Raw genomic sequence first — 23,474 nt, 5'->3', positions numbered from 1 at the left:
CCCTAAGGTTTTTTTCTCTTTTGTTTTTCTTTCTTTGTTTCATCAGCATTATCATGTTTCATAAAACAATTTTTAATGTGTTTGGATAGCATGGCACTAAACAAAAAATAATTTGATTCTTACTAAAGGGTATTTATACAAAGGTATCAATACAAGAAAAGCATCGTTAGATGCAGAACAATTTTTATGTATCTATGTCAATCAAGGTTCATTTATTGCTAATATCGGGCATTTTAATTAATTGAAAATCTGCAGTAAAATGATGTATGAGTTATGTTACTTTAGTTTTCTGTGACGATCAGGGGAATTCCGTAGTTGAGGTGGAATTTTAGCTTCATCTTTAGGGAAAAGAGGTAAATGGAAATAAAATCAAGAAACATTTGTTGGTAGGAATATCTAGCAACGACATCAGAAATAGCTGATATGAAAGAGGGTTCAGCAGCAGTAACAATTATACCAATAATGAGAGTAGACAATATAGACCCTTCAGTAAATATGTTTGAGACAACTGGCTGCTAATTTGCAAGAAAATAAAATTAGAGCTCTACCTGATGGTATGTACAAAAATGCATGTGGCTTAAACTTTTAGTGAAAAATAACTATAAATATATTAAAATAAAGATTAGAAGAATACTTCTGTATCTTAAATTGAGGGCTTTTATCAGCTAAGCAAATGAAATACAAACAGAAACAAACATCTGGAGCTATGAAGGAAATTAATGACATATTCTGTTATACAAATATTTAAAATTCTACACAGTGTAAGGGTTAATATAAATGTAATGTAGTGATAAATGATGGATTGATAGAAAATATTTATATCATGTTAACAGGTAAAGAGTTAAGTTTCCTAATACCCTCATACATAAGCATTTACAAAATATTAAGAAAAATATAACAGTCTGATAAAAATGAGCAAATATATGAACAAGCAATTTACAAATGAACAAATTATAATTTTAATAAACATATAAAAGGATACCCAACCTCAGTTTTAATCATATTCAACAATTGTTTCTAATATTTCAAATTAGCAGAACATATAAAGATTGGTAACATTTAGTACTTGTGAGACTATAACCTTTAACACATCACTGATGGGATTGCCAGTTGATGTAATAGTTTCGGGAACAATTTGTCCACCTCTACTAAAATTAAATTTTCAAATATAGTGAACTACATTATATAATTGCTGTCATTCTGAAAAGCAGTTCTTCAATGACAAGTGTATGGAATGGTGTATTAGTCTGTTTGCATTGCTATACAGGAAGACCTGAGACTGGGCAAATAGTAAAGAAAAGATGTTTATTTGGCTCATGGTACTGCAGGCTATACAAGCACGGTGCCAGCATCTGCTTGGCTTCTGGTGAGGCCTCAGAAAGCTTACAATCATGGCAGAAGGCAAAGCCAGAAGCCAGCTTTTTTTAAACAGCCATGTCTAAACAGCCATGAACTAACAGAGTGAGATCTCACTGCTGAAGGGAGGGTACTTCATGAAGGATCCACCTCCATGACCCAAACACCTCCCACCAGGCTAACCTCCAACACTGGGGATCACATTTCAACATGAGATTTGGAGGGGACAAACATACAAACTATATCAAATGCTTATATTTCTATCATTTTGTTACATAAATATGGGCTTATATGTCAGTGCATTTTAGCTTTTCAGATGGTAGCACTGTCTCATACACTCATGTATGACTTGTAAACATCTCTGCCTCTTGGACCTTGCCCTACACTTGTGTTTTAGTTAGTTACTTCACTTCTCTGTGCAATTTATTTTAAGATATTATAGAGCATCTTGCTTTTTAAAAAACCATCTGTAAAGGTTTTGGCAAACTCCATTTCTGTCTTCTGATTTTTACTCTGATCTAATTTACTTTTGACTGTAACATTAGTAAGAATAGTTCAATGGCAAGAATATTATCTATAATGCAGACTTTCTTTAGCACATTTAAAATGTAGTCCCACTCCTCAGTTTCAACTCAGTCTTTGATTTAGTTATGGCCTACTTTCTTTCTTTCTTTCTTTGTGCTCAGACCAAAACTTTCATGTTCTAATTTAGATATCCTTTTGAATTTATTTTCTAGATCACTGCTTTATATACATGTAGTCCTCACCATTAGTCAATAGTTGTTTTAAAAGAATAAATCTTTTATGGTTTTCTTTTGGATTTCTAATGTCTAGAGTCTTTGCATTTGATTTGATTGGTATATTATGAGGAAAAATCTTTTAGAAGAACTGATTTTAATATGCTTGATTGTATGGCTTATCATATTGTCACAGAAATGAAATTATTTGGATTATCTCGATTGATTCACGCTTTACTGAGCCATAATTGTGTGTTTAAATTTTTGCTAATTTTATTTGTTCTAGATTTTAAAGTTAAAGTAACATTTATTATATTTTTCTACTGTCTTCTTTTGATCCCTTAAGATGGACACTTACTTCCTTATAATCAGTGGTTTCTTTCATTAACCTTGTCCTCTCCTCCAAAAAGCCACTAACACCCCAATTAAAAAATGCTTTGGGATGAACTTAGTAGGGCACCTTGAACTGAATATGTCTAGTATTTGCAAGCTAAAGTTTGGCTAATACCTTCGTATGATATGTTCTTTTCTGGGCTTCTCTTGCTTTCTGTTGACTAGTCAATTGGTATTAATCTCTCTCATTTGCTTTTGATGTCCTGTCTTGTTTTTTTCTTTCTCTCTCTTTAATTGCTCACAGTTAAGTGTTTGATATTTTCTGATTCTTGGATGATTTCATGCTTCCCCTTAGAAATAGAGCCAATAAATGAATGAAGCCTCATGATTGGTTTCAGAAGTCAAGTTGGGATTTTCAGACTTGGTCTCAGGTGGTGACTGTTGGATTATGAACTAGTGAATTAATTGACTATAATTTGGGTTGAGAATACATTTTAATGCTTCTTATTTAGACCTTAAATATCTTTTGAGAACAAAAATGAAGAGGTAAACTTTTTTGTTATTTTCCTCCTTGACATATTTTGATAATTTATGAATTTAGCCATAAATTTTAAAAAGCAATGAATATAATTTACTTAGCAAAGTTTGGCAAATGCAAATGCAGCTGCAAGGAAAAAGTCAATAGACTGTTAAGCTGAATGATTTCTCAGTCCTATGATATTTTCAACAATGTGTTGAAAATGAAAAATGATTTTATAGAAGCATTCATAGTCATGACATTCTCTTTTGTTATCATTCAAAGTACTTTAATACATGTAGAGACTTACGTATCTGAGAAAAGTTGTCTTACGGTAATTTGAAAATATACCTATTCTAATGCTTTTCGTGTTGTTCTACTTTTTAAAATAATACGTTTTAATATAAGCCATTCATTTCCTATTGGAATCCATGTTCTTTTTAAAGACCTGGACATAATCCAAAAAGAATGTCTTCAATTCCACAGTATTATGCTATCCATTAATAATATTACTCAATAAACAGGGCTTTTGTGAATTATATTACGGACATTTGGCAAACAGATGAAAATGTAAGCACTGAAAATATGCCATTCTTGGCAATTGTCTTTCCTATGAGAAACTGTTTTGAGTAGAAGCGAAAATGAATGAAGTTCAGAAAAAGTGGAATGGTGAATTCAGGGGCAGGTTCACATACTTAGCCATCCTAAGGAATTTTGCATACAAAATATTCTTCATTTGTTTATAAGGTCAGTGTCACAAATTGGTGGCTCACAGGTAGAAACAGTGTTTAAACAGTTTTAATTTAATTTTCTGCAAGAGTTTTCACTTTAAAATATTTATTCTTCAATCTTTTTTCTTTTTTTTTTTTTGAGAGGGAGTCTCGCTCTGTCACCGAGGGTGGAGTGCAGTGGCATGATCTTGGCTCACTGCAACCTCAGCCTCTCAGCTTCAAGCGATTCTCCTGCCTCAGTCTCCCAGGTAGCTGGGACTACAGGTGCACACCATCATACGCGGCTAATTTTTTGTATTTTTTTTTGTAGAGATGGGTTTCACCTTGTTGGCCAGGCAGGTCTTGAACTCCTGACCTCAAGTGCTCCACCTGCCTTGGCCTCCCAAAGTGCTGGGATTACAGGCATGAGCCACCACTCCTGGCCCTCAACTTTTATTTTAAGTTCAGGGCAACGTGTGTAGGATGTGCAGGTTTGTTGCTTAGGTTAAGGTGTGCCATGGTGGCTTGTTGCATAGATCATCCCCTCACCTAGGTATAAAGTCCAGCAAACATTAGCTATTCTTCCCGATGCTCTTCCCCCCACACCCCCCACCATCCCTAAGAGGCCCCAATGTGTGTTGTTCCCCACGATGTGTCCATGTGTTCTCATCATTCAGATTCCACTTATAAGTGAGAATATGTATTGTTTGGTTTTCTGTTCTGGCATTATTTTGCTAAGGATAATGACTCCCAACTCTATTCATGTCCCTGAAAATGATTTCTATTCCTGGTAATACACAGTAATTGGATTGCTGGGTCAAATGGTATTTCTGCCTCTAGATCTTTGAGGAATTGCCACACTGTCTTCCACAATGGTTGAACTAATTTATACTGCCACCAACAGTGTAAAGGTGTTCCTTTTTCTCCACAACCTTGGAGCTTCTGCGCAGCAAAAGAAACTATTGTCAGAGTGAACAGACAACCTATAGAAGGGGAGAAAATTTTTGCATTCTATCCATCTGACAAAGGTATAATATCCAGAGTCTAGAAGGAACTTAAACAAATTTACAAGAAAAAAACAACCCCATTAAAAATTGGGCAAAGAACCCTGAGTCAGCAAGTTGTTGCCAGGGGAGGACATGAATGTCTTCTTCTGAGAACTGTCTGTTCATGTTCTTTGCCCAGTTTTTAATGGGGTTGTTTGTTTGAGAACAGTTCTCAGAAGAAGACATATGTGTGGCCAACAAACAAATGAAGAAAAGCTCAACGTCGCTGATCATTAGAGAAATGCATATCAAACCACAATGAGATACCATCTCATGCCAATCAGAATGGCGATTATTAAAAGTCAAAAAATGACACCAGTTTTTAATTCCTCACTTCTCTTAATCAGAGCATAGTCTAACACTGTGTCCATTTCCTCCCCTGTCAACAACTTGCTGTCTTCGGGTGGCATTTACCCCACTTACAACAGTATCACTCTTTGGTTTGCTACAACATTCACTACTATGTATATCCTTATATCTGGGCAACCTCACTTTCGTGAACTACCTGGCCTTCAAAGACTTTGAGCTTCTGAACCTTGTAAAGCAAAACCAATTGATAGATTGAGACACTGGAAGCTAGAATACATTATTAATTATTCTGAGTATAGCAAGACCAGCTGTTCATTGGTATATTCATTGTTAACTCCTATTTCTTTATACCCCTTTATAAAAATAAAAACTCACAAATAACCAAAAACAACTCAAGAAAGTCTATTAGCAAAGACACTGTTGACTCTGAGATGAAATTAAAGCCATGCTTACTTTTTTTTTATTACATTTTTGACATTTAAAAACATTTACCTTGGGGAGCCTCACTGATTCTCCTCTGTACTCTTTGACTAGGAACTCCGATACATTTTGGTATTGCATTGGCAATTTTAAGGCCTTGACCTTAATGTATGATGCATACCATAAATAATAACGGCATATTTCACTCATTGAGAATATTTTTAGAATACTTGTCACATTTATTCCCAAGAATGAAAAAAAGCAGTAAATGCTTAATTTACTAGGCCCACTTTAGAACTGATTTAGGGTGAAACAAATCCAAAAGCCTAGATGCTGTTCATTAACTTTCATACAAAGTTAAATATTTCAAAGTAGAAATTAGAAATACATGGTATTGAACTTGCATGTATCTTTATATATCTCACAAGTTACAAACATATGTTATTTATAAATGTTTAATTTTATTTGAATAAAAAATAGCCACTGTTACTTGCATTTTTAAGTAAACTTTTAATTTTGAGATAATTGTAGATTTATATACAGTTGTAAGAAATAATATAAAGACATTTTGTGTACTCTACCAATTTGGCCCATGGTAACATCTGGCAAAACTAGTGTTTTTTTCTTTTTAAATCAAAAGTGTGATTTGTGTACGATAAAATATACCCACTTAAAAATATATAGTTTGATGAGTTTTGGCATATGTGTACCCTGTGTAATCACCATCCCTGTCTAGATATGGAATGTTTCTCTCTCCCAAACATTCTCTTATGCTTCTTTGCAGTCAGTGCTATCCCTGAACCCCCAATCCCAGGAAACCGCCAATCTTCTTTCTATCAATACAGATTAGTTTTGCCTGTTCCAAAATTTCATAGCATAGGGTTCTTTGATATGTAATATTTTGGTACACAGGCTTTTAAATCCCACCTCACCCCCGCTTTTAGATCATTCCCTAATTACCTGTGCTATTAGCTTTACTGCAACATAGTATCTCTGGCCCACTTAATCAGAAATCCATTATAAGTATCAAAGTGTATATATTAAGCTCATAGGTACACAATACAAGCTAGGAATTGGAAGCCTCGGTTTATCTGTCAACTAACATATTTGCAAAGCTATAACATATTTATTACTTCTTTTTCTTATCTAGTACTTTCTTTTTTTTTTTTTGCCATTTTATTTATTTATTTATTTATTTATTTTGCACACAAAACTAAACATTTTCTAAAAGTACATACAAACAAAAAGATGCATATCAAACATATTAGGAAGGTTGCACATGGGAAGACAGGGAATAGAAATGGGGGGTGGGAATTAAAGAAAATAAATGAGAGAGGGACTTTGTATGGATCAATGATAATAACTCAATCCTCTATTTGACAAAGAAGAAGGAGAAGGAAGAGGAAGAAAAAGAAGGTGGGATAAAGGATCAGAAAGGGAGGAAAATAGAAAAAATTAGAGTATGACTCCAGGGTCTAGGAAGTGAGGAGCGTCTCTGCCCGGCCGCCCCATCTGGGAAGTGAGGAGCACCTCTGCCTGGCTGCCCCGTCTGGGATGTGGGGATCGCCTCTGCCTGGCCGCCCCATCTGGGTGGTCTACCACAGAGGCCAGAAGCAATGTGGGGGCTGGATGTGGTGGCTCACGCCTGTAGTCCCAGTACTCTCGGAGGCTGAGGCGGGTTGATCGCTTGAGGCTAGGAGCTCGAGACCAGCCTGGCCAACATGGTGAAACATATGAAAAATACAACAGACAAACCAACCAACCAACCAAGCGACAACAAAACAGGTCTACCCTGGAGTTATCTAGTACTTTCTTTACTTGATCTAAGAGTTCAAGTGTTGAATAGAATCTAGTTTTAAGAAAAGTGTTGTCAGTTGAAACTTGAATCCTTATGAGTTGTCTTTTTCCTTTAATAGCTACATTTACCTTTTGGGGCTCTGGCCAAGAGTGATGCAATGATCAGTGTCTCAGCCAAGCATTGGCACTTCATTGGCTACTTAGCTATTCTTTCAGCATTTTGTGACATCATTACCTGCAAGGGTAGCCAAGCCTTCACAGAGCAATTTATTAGTAACCATGAACACTTCTTATTCTTTGGCTCTAACTTATGACCCTTTTATAACATTAATCATAGATCTTATGAATTAACTACAATCAAACTATCAGTATAAATTTTTGTTAGCATTATAAATAGCACAGCCAGCTTGAAACTTTTTATATAATAAGCCTTCCTACCACTCAATAATTTGAATGGTGCCAACATCACACTCTAGAATGCTTATCATATAAATGAATATTTCTGTTATTTTTGAAAGTATGTTCCTTTAGAGCACCAAAGTCCAAAAGTATGAATCATCGTGACTAATTTGTGTCATATTTATATTATGCATCAGGCTTTACCACTGCTTATTTTTTCTCTGTTTGTTCACAGATTTTACCCTAAATATATTTTATTTATATTTTAATTTTTGTACTGCTAGTAAATTAATTCATTTTTATATAACTAGCATTCACACAGTTCATATTATAGGATCTACATTTGATATATGTTTAGTAAGTCAAGGTAAAGAATTTTCTTTCCTCTCTGACATGATGATATTATTAATCTTTGAAAAACACTTGTACTAGTTCTTTCCCTGAGATAGGTATGTGCATAAATGCTTTTAAAATATAAGTTGAAAACATGAAAAAGAGGTTATGAGCATGGAGATAAATTAAGACAGCCTTACAGAAGAAGCAAATAGAGATAGTGAAAATATAAACATAGCAAAAGACAATATTTGAAGGGATAAGAGTAAAGAATTATCTGAAGGTGAGGAATGACATGATTTTTCTGAATTCCAAGTAGGCTAAGAAAAGTAAGTACATACATAGGTATAATATAATGAATCCAATAATCACCAAAGACCAAGCAGCCAGAAAGACAGAAATCTGATAATCACCAAAGACAGAACAGCATCCTAAAAACAGCCAGAGAGAAAAATACGAAGTGTAAGAAATTAATTTTTAAGACACTACTGATAAATTTCTCAATAGCTACAATGAAAGCCAGAAGACAGCAGAGTAGTGCCTTTGAAATGCAGAGAGAAGGGGCAAGAAATATGGAATTGTATTTGTAGTAGTACTATCAATTAGAAACAAGAAAGAAAGAATGCATTTTTAGTTTATAAATATATATCAATGTTATCAGTAGTAGACTCTCAATAAAAGAATTTTTAGAGAATACTTTTCATAAGGAAATACAATGTTTCCAGAAAATAGGCCTGGTGTGAAGGAAGGAATTGTGAGCAAGTAAACCAGCAAATATATGGATAAATATAGAGGAAAATTTACTGCATTAAATAAAAATAATGTTGTATGTAAGAAAGAGTATAAAAAGTAGCAAGATACCATTAAATGGTCATTAAAAACAGCATTTAAAGGGAAAGGATAAACTCCAACTTCAGCTCCCTCTAGCCATTGTGTTGCACCTTAGGGTAAGAAGAGCAGTTACTGAGAAATACTTGTAAAGTTCACAGCCAATGAGCACAGGGCTCATTAAAAACTGAAAACTAATCCTAGAATCATAGAACAGGGGTCCCCAACCCCTGGTCCACTGGCTAGTAGTGGTCTGTGGGCTATTAGAAACTGGACTGCACAGCAGGATGTGAGCAGCTGACGAGCTATCATTACTGCCTGAGCTCCGCCTCCTGTCAGATCAGCAGTGACATGAAATTCTCACAGGAGCATGAACCCCATTGTGAACTGCACATGTGAGGGATGTAGGCTGTGCACTCCTTATGAGAATTCCTGATGCTCTGAGGTGGAATAGCTTCATCTCAAAACCATTCCCCATGTCCTGCCCTCACACCCAGTTCGTGGAAAAGTTGTCTTCCACAAAATCGATCCCTGGTGCCAAAAATATTGGGGACCACAGCCATAGAACGCTTCCCCCCCCCATCTTACCACCACACCATGAAAGGCCTGTTTACCAGAGTTCCCTTTACTCAGTACATCATGTCTGGATTTCAACAGTTACAAAGCACACTAAAACACCAAAAACAAGGAAACAACCTCACAGTTTGAAGAGATAGAGCAAAAATGGGAATGAGACTCAGACATGGAAAGGATATGGAAATTATCAGACCAGAAACTTAAAGCAGCTCTGATGAATACACTAAAGGCTCTAATGGAAAAAGCAGACAACATGCAAAAATAGATGGCAATATAAGCAGAAAGATAAAAATTCTGACAAGCAAAAAGAAAAGCTAGAGATCAGAAACACTTTCATAGAAATAAAGAATGCCTTTAATTGGATCATTAATAGTTGGGGACAGCTGAGAAAAGAATCTGAGTTTGAAGATGTGTCAATAGAGACTACCAAAATAGGTAAAAAGAAAAATGACTGAACAAATAGAGCAGAATATCTAAGAACTGAGGGACAACTACCAAAAACGTAAGTACATATAATGGGGAAGAAGAAAAAGAGGAAGAGAAAGGAACAGAAGAAATATTTGGAACAATAACGACTAAGAATTTTTCATATTCCAAATGCAGAAAAATCAAAGTTAGAGAAAAATATCTTAAAAGGAGCCTGGCTGAAGGCGGAACATCTAGCCTATGAAAAAGCAAAGATAAGAATGACATTCTACTTCTCCTCAGAAAGTATGCAAGCAAGGAAAGTGGTTAATACTTAGGTGTTGACAGAAAAAAAAAATTCACCTAGAATTCTGTATCTTGCAAAATTATCCTTTAAAAGTAAAGGAAAAATACTTTCTCAAACAAAAACCAGTAGACTTTTCTTGCCTTGCAAGAATGTTAAAGGAAGAACTTCAGAGAGAGAGAAAAAATGATACAGGTCAGAAAACTCAGATTTATGTAAAGAAAGGAAGAACATTAGAGAAAGAATAAATAAAATAACTTATTTTTCTTATCCATAATTGATATAGTAGATACCAGTTTGTTCAAAATTATAATAAGAACAACGTATTTCATTATTATAGCATGTGTGTAAGTGAAATGAATGACAGCAACAATACAAGACACCAGAGAGAGGAACTAGGAATACTTTATTATTATTAGGTACTCATGCCACCCTTTAAGTGGTATCGTGTTATTTTTGGAACTCTCGCGTGACATTATTTTGTCTTAATAGTTCAAGCTCCGCCTGCGGTTCTCCCGTCCTCCATGCCAGGTGTCAGGGGCTGCTCTGGATGTTAACTCTTTAGCCCCATGACTTCCAGTTCCAAAATGGCGGCACAGAAACAAGCTGCCACGCCACAACCCCACCACGCTCCCGCCCCCCCCGCCAAAAAAGAAAAATTAACAAATATACAGTGCTGAGATTATCACCAGAAATTGTCACAATAGTCCAGAACTCAAATATGAAGATATAACTGTTCTCAGGGCCATAAGGAAGTGAGAAACACCAAGTGGATAGTAAGAGAACCTGACTTTCACATTTGTAGCACTCGTTACCCCATTTTGCCTGACACCAAATATGCAGAAGATTTTCCTCCAACTCACTTTTTTCTACACTGGAAAAATTAAGATTGAGGTAAACCACCAGCTTCCCCAGCCATCCTGGGTTACAGGAAAGAGACCTGTCCTATCCATGCCTCAACCCACTGGAAGCGTCATGAGTGTCTAAAGGGAGACATATTCCTGAAGACAGGCGGAGACAAAGGGGGATGTAGGTCTGTCATCCCCAGCCCAGGGAAGTCTGCTCTGTAACTTGACCAATGGAGACACAAGGTCAGAGTGGCTGCTTGGCAGTACTATGATGCAGGAGGATTATTTCACAATTCTCCTCGGCACAAACCCTTAGGCAGCCTTCCCATACTGTCAGGATATTCCCTTTGGGACCTCTCTTGTTAAGAAGGGCACAATTGGATTGTTTACTGAAGCCAAGGCGAACCTGGGCTTAAAGCGCCCCCTATAGCTCCCTAGAGGAAGCAATTTAGCCAGAAAAACAGCAGTAGGAAACTATGATGTCTCCAAACAGACAAAGCAGGGAACCAGGGACTGGCCCTAACAAGACAGTAATATGTAAGCTCTGTGACCAAAAATTTTAAAATGCAGTTTTAAGAAAACTCAGTGATCTCCAGTACAACACATAAAAATAATTCAGAAATTTATTAGAGAAATTTAACAGAGATTGAAATTTTAAAAAATCAATCAGAAACCTTGGAACTGAGAAATAAATTTACCGAACTGAAAAATTCACTAGTAGCTCTCACCAGCAGAATGGATTGAGCAGAGGAAAGAATCAGTGAGCTTGAAGACAGAATATTTGAAAATATATAGTCAGAGGAGAAAAAAAGAACACAAAGAAATGAAGATTTCCTACAATATATAGAAAATTATTAATACCTCAAAAGGCCAAATCTAAGAATTAGTGGTATTCAAGAGGGAGTTGAAGAGGAAGGATTAGAAATCTTATTCAACAAAATAATAACAGAAAATTCCAAAATTTAAAAGTCTACTTGGATTAGTTATAAATGTATATTACAAGCTTTATAGGGCAACCCCCAAAAAAGTTTTAAAAAGATATAGTTGATATATTTAATACTTACAAAGGAAAGAAAATGGAACCATGTAAAAATGCTCAACTAAAACCACAAAAGATAAAAAGTATATAGAAAACAAGAATAGAAACAAAGAACAAGGGCAATGAGTAAAAAGTAGTAGATATTAATCCAACTATGCCAGTAACTACTTTGAGTGTCAATGGTCTAAATACATCAATTAAAAGAGACAGATTGTTAGAATGAATTGAAGAATAAAACCAACTCATTTTATAATGCCAACATTACCCTATACCAACACCAGACAAAGAAATTACAAGAAAAGAAAACCACGGACCAGTATCTCTCATAAAAATAGACGCAAACATTCTCAACAAAATATTCAAAATAAAACTATTCAGCAATGTGTAAAAATAATTATATATCAGAACCAAGAGGGATTTATCTCAGGTTTGCAAGACTGGTTCAACATTCAAAAATCAGCTAAAGTAATGCCTCACATCAACAGGCTAAAGGGGAAAAATTATATCAATAAATGTAGAAAAAGTATTTGACAAAATCAAACATCCATTCATGATCAAAACTCTCCTCAAATAAGGAGTAGAGGAGAACGTAGTCAACTTAATAGAAAATATGTATAAAAACCTACAGTGAACATCATACTTAATGATAAGAAACCAGAATCTTTCCTGCTAAGATCAGGAACAAGAAAAGAAATGTTTCCTCTCCCCACTCCTTTTCAGTAATGTATTAGGAAGGAATAAAAACAACAACCTCATTTCAAAATAAGGCAATAAAGGAGAGGGAAAGAAAAAGGATATATAGAAGACAGAAATTCCAAATAAATAATCATAACAAATCTAAATGTGCTGAATGTATTAGAATTATGAGACTGTCTGGCTGAAAGAGAAAACAATGTCTACCTATTGACTGAGCAGAGGCTGAATTAGGGCAAGAGAATGTCTTAGTCACAAACTTTACAAAATCACCAAAAAAAAAAAAACCCTATTAAGCAAGATTTATAATATTTTTATGTTATATTTCAAAAAGTCAAATGATTTAAAAACATATAATTAAAAATCAAAATTTTAAGTAAAGACATGTTAGTGTTGCTTGTTTTATGATCCTGTGTTATTTTGTAATGGAAACTGTTGTTTCTAATCAGTCCATAATTCCTACCTACCAGTTTTATAAGGTTGGCATGTCCCTGTCTCATATAAAGTATTATAATGGTCTAGAAACAGACTAGGCATGATGGGACATTATACATAGCTATTTTTTTTTAAAACTGTAGAGTGTTTATTAACTTTTTCCATTTGGTTCCAAATATTGGTAAATATTTTCTAGTTGTATACAGAGGTTCATATTTTTCCTTTGGCCTCATGCTGCAATGCAGCTCAGCATGGCACTTGTACTGAGGGTGTGAGAGACGTACTTAAAAAATAAGCACACTTCAAGTTTGAAAATTTAAGAAACCTGGCATGAGCTACATAAATATTAGGCAGAATAGACATTACTGTTTCATTAAGGAAAAAGAGGCTTATTATATAATTATAAAATGTAAAATTCTAAGCTTACATGCATCTCATAATGTAGTTTCAAAAGTATAAAGCAAAATTTTATAGAACCAGAAAGAGAAATTGGCAAGTTCTACCATCAGCATAGAAGAATTTAATACATCTCTTATTAAAAATGTCTTTTTATAAAAAGAAAGAAAAGCTACATACTAGCAGTTGTCATTAGCAAGACAACACATATATAACTGACAAAGGTAACATTTAAATTAAGCAAACTATTTGAAAAACAGACAAAAGAGGTGAACAAGTAATTCACAGAAGAAGCCAGAGTGGCAACTGAAATGGTCAATATACATGTAAAGACATGTGCAACTTTACTGGTTATCAGTAAACTAAAAAAAAAGAATGTGATAATATTTTATACCCATCAAGTTGGCAAAGATTGCAAAATCTGGAAATTTCAGGAACTGATAAGTGGCGACTCATACAACACTTATGGGAAGGTGCTGCTGCACTATGGAAAACAATTTGCAAATGTCTACGTGGAACACTTTACAGTAGTGGATATGAAGGAATATAGCTATCACATCAACATGACCAGACTTCTCAAATAATCATACTACAGAAAGCTTGTTTTAGAATAATACATACACTGTATACACTTATATAAATTTTAAAATCATACAAATAGAAGAAACTGATAAAAGGATAGGAGGCAGGACTAACTTGCAGCTCCCCCTCGAACAGACAGAGCAGCATGTGGAGACACACATCATGAACTTTTGCTCCAAGAACTACTGCAGCAACATACCAGGAAAGCCACGAGAATCCACAGATCCTTTGAAGGAAATAGATTGCTACTGCAGGCTCCAGGAGACAGCCAAAAAACTGTAAGTGCCCAAAGTGTGAAAGGGGGATCTTCCACCCCTGAACACATACCCTTCCTGGGGAACCTGAAGGTCCAGATCACAGGTGATGAATTTGGCCTTACCTGGAGCTGAGACAAACTTAGAGAGCTGGACAAAATATAGGGGTAAAGGAAGCAGGGGGAAGAGCCCTGTGGACTCTCTCAGCCCCCAGGAAAACCATTCTGACTTTGTCTCGTAGGGTCCTTGGGTAGGACTGCCAGTGGAAGTGGGGAAAGACCACATGGAGAAGGAAACTTCCAGATGAACTCTGTAACAATTTCGACTGAATGCGAACTTTCCCAGCAGAATCTGAGGGAGAGGGTGAACTGGGAGTGCAGACACAGCACAGAAGTTGCATCAGGCAGGGAGGTGTGAAACCTGAAAGCCCTGCTTGCTTTCCCAGTGGGGAGACCTGGAGCAGGGACAAGTCCTCAGCCCTGTTCACCCATTGCCTGGAAATAAACTCTGTGCTGTTGCGGAGGGTATTTTGGGAGTGAGACTGGCCTTTTGGGTTGTGTGGGAGCTGGGTGAGGCCTTTCACTGCCAGCTTTCCCCTACTTTCCTGGTGACCTGTATGATGTAGCAGAGGCAGCCATAATCCCCCTAGAAACATAACTCCATTGCCCTGAGAACCACACCCCCAACACCAAGAACAGCTTCAGCAAGCCCTGCCCAAGGAGAATCTAAGCTCAGACACACCTAACCCTGCCTCTACCTGATGGCCTTTCTCTACCTGCCCTGGTAGCCAAAGACAAAGGACAAAATCTCTTGAGAGCTCTATGGCCCTGACCACTGCCTGAGAAACTTATCCAGGAGACTCTAGAGCAAGCTTGTATCCTCCCTATACTACTGCTGTTGATGTTCTCTTGAAAGCGCCACCTCCTGTCTGGAGGCCAACCAACACAAAACTAGTGCAATAAACAAAAATACAACAAAGGACCCTCACAGAGTCTACTTCACTCCCCTGCTATCTCCACCAGAGCAGGTGCTGGTTTCCAGGGCTGAGAGACCTGAAGACTGATCATGTCACAGGGCTCTTTGCAGACACTCCCCACTACCAGTCTGGAGCCTGGTAGCTCCACTGGGTGGCTAGATCCAGAAGAGAAACAACAATCACTGCAGTTCAGCTCTCAGGAAGGCACATCCTGGAGCACCACATCCAGGGAGCACCCATATCCAGGGAGCACCCTGTGGGAAGAAAGAATCTGAACAACAGCACTTGAGCCCCAGATCTTCCCTCTGACATAGTCTAACCAAATGAAAAGCAACCAGAAAAACAGTTCTAGTAATATGACAAAACAAGTTCTTTATTATCCCCAAAAGATCACAATAGCTTACTAGCAATGGATCTAAACCAAGAAGAAAACTCTGAATTCCCAGAAAAAGAACTCAGAAGGTTGATTATTAAGTGACTGAAGGAGGCACCGAAGGCGAATATGAACTCAAAGGAATTTCAAAAATGTTACAGGATATGAACAGAAAAATCTCTGGATAAATAAATAGCATAAATAAGAAGCAATCATAATTTCTGGAAATTCAGGACACACTTAGAAAAATGCAAAATACACTGGAAAGTCTTAGCAATAGAATCCAACAAGTAGAAGAAAGAACACCAGAGCTTGAAGACAAGGCTTTTGCATTAACCCAATCAAACAAAGACAAAGAAAAAAAATTTTTTTAAATGAACAAGGCCTCCAAGAAGTTTGAGATTATGTTAAATGACCAAATCTAAGAATAATTGGTGTTCCCAAGGAAGAAGAGAAATCTAAATGTTTGGAAAATCTATTTGAGGGAATAATCAAGGAAAACATCCCCAGCCTTGCTAAAGATCTAGACATCCAAATACAAGAAGCTGAAAGAACACCTGGGAAATTCATCACATAAATGTCATTGCCGAGGCACATAGTCATCAGGTTATCTAAAGTCAAGATGAAGGAAGGAATCTTAAGAGCCGTCAGGCAAAAGCATCAGGTAACCTATGAAGGAGAACCTGTCAGATTAACAGCAGATTTTTCAGCAGAAACCCTGCAGGCTAGAAGGGATTGGTGTCCTATCCTTATCCTCCTTAAACAAAACAGTTATCGGCCAAGAATTTTGTATCCAGTGAAATTAAGCTTCCTAAATGAAGGAAAAATACAGTCTTTTTCAGACAAACAAATGCTTAGAGAGCTTACCACCACCAAGCTAGCACTACAAGAACTGCTAAAAGCAGCTCTAAATTTTGAAACAAATCCTTGAACTACACCAGAATACAACCTCCTTAAAGCGTAAATCTCACGGGACCTATAAAAAAATAACACAATTTTAAAAAAGCATTCAGGCAACAAATAGCATGATGAATAGAATGGTATCTCACATCCTAACACTAACATTGAATGTAAATGGCCTAAATGCACCACTTAAAAGATACAGAATGGCAGAAAGGATAAGAACTCACCAACCAAGTATCTGCTGTCCTCAAGAGACTCACCTAACACATAAGGACTCACATAAACTTAAGGTAAAGAGGTGGAAAAAGATATTCCACAAAAATGGACACCAAAAGCAAACAGCAGTAGCTATTCTTATATCAGACAAAACAAACTTCAAAGCAACAGCAGTTAACAAAGAGGGACCTTATATAATGATAAAAGGACTAGTCCAACAGGGAAACATCACAATTCTAAATATATACGCGCCTAACTCCGGAGCTCCCAGATTTAGAAAATAATTACTTCTAGACGTAAGAAATGAGATAAACAGCAACACAATAATGGTGGGGGACTTCAGTACTCCACTGACAGCACTATACAGATCATCAAGACAGAAAATCAACAAAGAAACAGTGGACTTAAACTATACCTTAGAACAAATGAACTTAACAGATATTTACAGAACATTCTACCCAACAACTGCAGAATATACATTATTCATCAGCAGGTGAAACATCCTCCAAGATACACCATGTGATAGGCCACAAAACAAGTTTCAATACATTTAAGAAAACTGAAATTATATCAAGTACTCTCTCAGACCACCGTGAAATAAAATTGGAAATCGACTCAAAAAGGAACCCTCAAAACCATGCAAATACATAGAAATTAAATAACCTGGTTCTCAGTGATTCTTGGGTCAACAATGAAATCAAGATGGACATTAAAAAAGTCCTTTAACTGAATTGTTTGATATAGTGACACAACCTGTCAAAACCTCCACGATACAGCAAAGGTGGTGCTAAGAGGAAAGTTCATAGCATTAAATGCCTACATCAAAAAGTCTGAAAGAGCACAAATAGACAATCTAAGGTCACACCTCAAGGAACTAGAGAAACAAAAACAAACCAAACCCACTCTTATTGACTTAATAAGGAAATTAAAAAAAAGTATGCTGAGATTGCTAAGATCTATTATAATAATGAATCTTCTATCTGTGAAATAGTGAAGAAAAAAAGAAATTAGTGCTAGATTTGCTGTCACACCACAAACTGCAAAAGTTACGGCCACAGTGCTAGATAAGTGCCTAGTTCAGATTGAAAAAGCATTAAATTTGTGACTGGAAGACATGAACAGAAAATATGTACTATATGGAACCAAAATATGTACTTGGAACATAGAGATCTGGCATCTACTGGAGGTCTTAAAATGTATTCCTTGTGGAAAACAGGACTACTTACTGTATTACTAAATTCAGATATTATTAGTGGAGTGGAATATATATGACAGTGTCTTGTTTCTAAGTTGAGTGGTACATAAAATGGTACAATTCTTTTTTTAATTATTTGTAAATTTATTTTTAATATTTCAGTATAATTTCCCTTAAATACAATAATATGATTGATTAATCTATCAGGAATAGATTATCTATGTAAATACTCATGCTACTACTAAAGATAGAGTGGAGGTGACTCTATTCACAATGGAATAACCATTACTAAATTCATGATTACTGTGTACATTTATAGTTTTAATGTGAAGATTGATCATTTGCTAGCTTTAGCACTCAACAGATATTTATAAATGCCTTCTATGTGTAGAACATTATGCTAAAGTACAGCCATTATGTCTTGATTACAGATGCAAGTATTTGAAAATATTGAAGGACCTTCATTTGTGAAATTCAAAAAAGATTCCCTGACAGACACTAATTACTATAATAAATAGAGATGACTTCAGTGTAAGCAAATGATTCAGGCTAACAATTAGTAATTAACAAATAATATAAATAGCATAGACATTTTAAATCTTAAAGAGAAATTTAAATGCAGCAATACTTAAGGGTTTTTTTAATTTACTAATGTAGTAATCAAGTCTAATACTACAAAAAATTTCTAATATGAAATACCCTTTATATTTAAATAATCAAATACCTTTTATATCAGTTGACTAAGTTTAGAGGAATCTTAAATGTTAAAAAACATCAATAACGCCTTATGCTTCTTAGTATGTGAATTCGTATTTGTATGATGTATATTATTTTGGAGAGTTGCCTGTAAACAACATATTAATATAATGAATCAAGGTTTTCTTCATTGAAGTCCTTTGTAAAATAATGCAGGTTATCCTGAATAAATACGGTCTCTATTCCAGGCCGTATTTCCTGGAATATCAATAGAGTTAAATTATTATGGTTGTAGTAAAATAGAATTGCTTTATCTCATCCACTATCCACAATCTTGAACAAACTTTAAACTCCTCCTTCTGTTCTCTTAAGGGAACGTGGTGTGTCCACATGGGTCTTTTTTATTTAGTGCCCTGAACAATCCATAAATAAGAGGAAGAAGGAATAAAGAAGGACAGGGATTTCAAAGGAGAAATCAAATACCTAACAATATACAGTATTGAAAATTTACAAATAAGAATCCAAGGCCTCTCATGCAAATGGTTGCATCTCATTCAACCATTAGACATAATTAGGTCTGTATTCACAAGGCCTGTAGTAAGGAAATTCTGCTTAAAAATAAATAGGCTATCAGTTATATTTTTATATAGACAACATGTAGACTGAAGGATTATCCGAACAATCCTGCCTCCAGTTTCTGTTTTTCCAAATATAGGTTTTAGGTCACATTATTACAATTTGTTTTATTGGATAATTTTCCAATCTTCCATTTCACTTTGCCCATAGAATTAGACTAGGCATTACTTGAATTAGAATGTTTCTAAAAACAGCCACTTATGTTAGTAGTTGAAATATTGAAGTAACTATGTATGATGTGTTTGTGATCATTGTATTGTCACCTATATTCTATCAGTATTGTCCAACTGTATTAGTAGTCATTTATTTTATGCTATTAATTTCAGTATCTAGAGAGTAAGTACATTGTTATCTGTGAACACTTTAATTATGTAAGAATTTCTAGCCAAGGGAAAGATAATTACTGAGAAAGGAATATGTCATTGAAGGATAAACACATGGCATTTCTGTCTTCTCAGTGGTAAAGGATAGTATTTATTTTGGCTTTTCCAATTGAAATTACATAATCTGTAGGTAGAAATTCACAGTGAAGTATTATTGCATTTGCCTTTACACCTTTAATGTTACTATTCAATTAAATGCTAGTCACATTAAAGTACAGTCCTGTAATGTGTCATAAATGCAAAGAGTCTGTTAGGACATTCACTCACACATTCACCAAATATATATGATCACCTCCCATGTGCAAAGCACTGAGCCATTTTCTATCTAGATTCTCTATGTAGTTTGGCACTTTATCTGTGTCCCCCTCTGAAATCTATCACTGATAATAAATTAACAAGTTTGTCTAACATTACCTTTGCCATGGTAACATTAGAGCTACCTAGGGACACTTCTATTGGAAAAAAGATACCCGAGTACACTAAAGTTTTTATGTTTATAAAGATGATTTCTCTACCTAGTAGACAAATCACAGTGAAACTGGGAATTACAACTGAATTGCTCCAGCCAGAGGAAAGGGGAAGCCTTGAATAGAGCTGGAGGACAATTAATATTATTAGAGATTTAGGCTCTTAACATTTCCAACATAGGGGGCTGGTTTATACTGATGGCAGAGGGAAAATTTACAGATTTTCAGAGGGTCTGCAATTCATTCAGGACAGTCCTGGAATAGTTTAAAAAATTACTTCTTTTATTCAGTGAGCAGTACTATAACAGTACTAAAAGGTGATCATTTTATAATCTCTCACTTTGAAGCAGATTGTCTTTCTCTCCTTCTCACATAGGCAGTGCTGCATCCATATCTCTAGATTTTATAGCTAGGAGTGGAATAACTACATCTCTTGGTTTCTAGGGCTTTGCTGTCCAGTTTAGATTCAGCAGAAAGTAAAGATGGACTGAGCCAGAGTGACTCCAGTCAACCCCTCTCTCCCTCAAATACTATTTTCTGTCCCAGAAGCCAATATAAACATGGAGATTAGAAGTGAGGTCTTTGAAGGAAAGCATCCAGATATATAAATTGAGTACCTACTATGTTGTAGGGCTCCTTCTAGGCACTTCTTCAACATATTGAAGACAAGTTGTTTTCGATGACTCGTTGTGATCTTTATGAACTTAAGCTTCCAAAGGTCATTGACACTGGGAGCTCTCAGGACCTTGAAGGGAAATTTTCTCCCTAGCCCCCAACCTTTTGCAAGGACTTTATGTATCTTTGTCTAAGAGGATATTTTTCTTCCTTCTTTTTTCAAAGATACATAGTAGGCATTTAAGATTGTTGGATAAGTGACTGAATAAATAAATTGCTCTTGCAGTTAAACTACTTAAACTTGTATTTTACACAAGTTTCTACTTTCTCTGTAAATTTGAAGGTGTTAAGAAATAAATAAAATTCAGTGTGTGGCTTGTCACGGTGGCTCCCGCCTGTAATCCCAGAACTTTGGTAGGCCGAGGTGGGCAGATCTCTTGAAGTCAGGAGTTTGAGACGAGCCTGGGCAACAAGGTGAAACCCTGTCTCTACCAAAAAATACAAAAATTAACTGGGCATGGTGGTGTGTGCCTGTAGTCCGAGATACTCAGGAGGCTGAGGCATGAGAATCTCTTGAACGTGGGTGGTGGAGGTTTCAGTGAGCCCAGATAGTGCCTGGGCTCCAACCTGGGCAACAGAGCAAGACTCTGTCCTTTGTCTCCAAAAAAAAAAAAAAAAAAAAAAAAAAAAATTCAGTCTATTAGAAGTGGAGTTGATAAAAATGCTTTGGAGACTATGGGTTATCTTTCAAAGATTGTCTTTGCTGCTCTGTAATAGTAACGAAGGAACACTATACTTTAGTTTAATGATCCACAAGAAAGAACTGTCATTGTGTATTATTAGAATATAATGTAATAAAATAAATTTCATCAGTGTCTTCTAGATTCAATGATTTTCATACCTGAACATGTCAAAGTATTTGGCTGCAACTTAGTGGAGTTGATTAGTAGCCTTTAAGAAGCTATCAAAATGAAAGCAGTTAAATGAATCAGTGATAAAGGTCCTTGACCCTGATATAGCCATTGTCTAATCTCATAATTTGAGCATTCAGGGACATATCGGGGGAATCCAGTTGTTACAGAAGAAACCGAAACATAATTGAAAGTGACAAATGATCAACTGGAGATTGGGAAAACATGAAATAGAAAACCATTTGCTTCAGGAGCTGCATAAAATATAAGATGCACACAGAGTTCTTGATTTTAAATCAAACTTTAAAATCACTGGTAGAAAAGGTAGATGAAAAATATGAGAATTCAAAAATTTACTTATAATGCACTTACCAATTATTATCTCTTCCGTTTTTTCATGGTTATTCTTGTATTATCTGAAAGGAGTTATTAAGAACCAATTATGGGACGAAGAATTTAATACTTCATGAAACTTTATAATCAAAGAATAGGCTACAAAGTATTCCTTCTGTCTGTCTTTGCAAACCAACAAAATGATAATAGAACAGTATCATCTTTAGAATCAAAGACCCAAATAGGCATTGGTGTGTCATTTAGTTGTGTATGTCTTCAATCAAATTTTAAAACAAATTTAGGCATCATCTCTCAACATCTTTGCTTCTGTATATTAATCCCATTGTTTTGAAAAAAATGCATATTTTTTACAGATCATACTGTGTTTACTGGTGGCTCAACAACTTTTTAGCTTACATAGTACTTGAAAAGAGAATCATTTTTTTCTGCAGTTTTTTGCTCATCTATGTGTAATTTAAAACTGAAACATATTAATTTTCTTAGGTTTTCTTAGTGAAATGTTACATGCAAATGCTGTATAATTATCTCGTAACCATCAATGCAGTTACATTTTATTTGCCCTCAATTTTTAATACATTAGTAATAAATGCACACTGTGGAAAAAATAAAGTTATAAACTTTATCTGTAAACCTACCACCCATTGGTAACCCCAGCCAATACTCTTAGTTTATATACTTTCAGGCATTATATTATTTTTATTAGTAGTAAACCTGTCTCATCTGTCTCTATCTTCTTAAAATTGCATATTTATATCTATAGATAAGTCCACCTTTATCTAGAATAGAGGATTATACTCCATATATTATTTTTAACTTGATTTTCAATTCAAACTGTATTATGAATATATTTCTCTATTTATATTTATAAATGCTAGCCTTATTTTTTTTTAGGAATTCGGACATCTTAAACCACTCTCTTGCTTTTGGGCATTTAATTTGTTTCCTTCTCTTCAGTATTATCAACACCCCGTTATTAAAACAGAAAATCTTTATCAAGCAGCTTTAAAAACATATTCTCGGCTGGGCGCAGTGGCTCACGCCTGTAAACCTAGCACTTTGGGAGGCTGAGGCGGGTGCATCACGAGGTCAGGAGATGGAGACCATACTGGCTAACACAGTGAAACCCCGTCTCTACTAAAAATACAAAGCAAATTAGCCGGGCGTGGTGGCGGGCGCCTGTAGTACCAGCTACTCAGGAGGCTGAGGCAGGAGAATGGTGTGAACCCAGGAGGCGGAGCTTGCAGTGAGCCAAGATTGCGCCACTGCACTCCAGCCTGGGCAACAGGGTGAGACTCTGTCTCAAAAAAAACTATTTTCCTAAATTATCAGTGGAATTTCTGGGTCCTGTGGAATGTATACATATGTTGCTCCTCATAAAAGGAATGGATAAACTCCTCTCCTGTAAGCAGTGTTCTGCACTGGCCCTTTCTAC

The 23,474-nt window shown here is 35.7% G+C and overlaps 1 protein-coding gene across 1 annotated transcript in view; it reads left to right on the top strand.

Annotated features, from left to right (window-relative positions):
* USH2A (usherin) overlaps nucleotides 1-23,474 on the top strand; it is an 801,829-nt gene that overhangs the window by 101,989 nt on the left and 676,366 nt on the right. The window lies entirely within an intron of this gene.

This window comes from Symphalangus syndactylus, chromosome 19 (assembly GCF_028878055.3).
Source record: "Symphalangus syndactylus isolate Jambi chromosome 19, NHGRI_mSymSyn1-v2.1_pri, whole genome shotgun sequence".
Classification (NCBI taxonomy): Eukaryota; Metazoa; Chordata; class Mammalia; order Primates; family Hylobatidae; genus Symphalangus; species Symphalangus syndactylus.
Note: the sequence above shows the minus strand (reverse complement) of the source record. Positions and strands in the feature narration are given on the sequence as shown.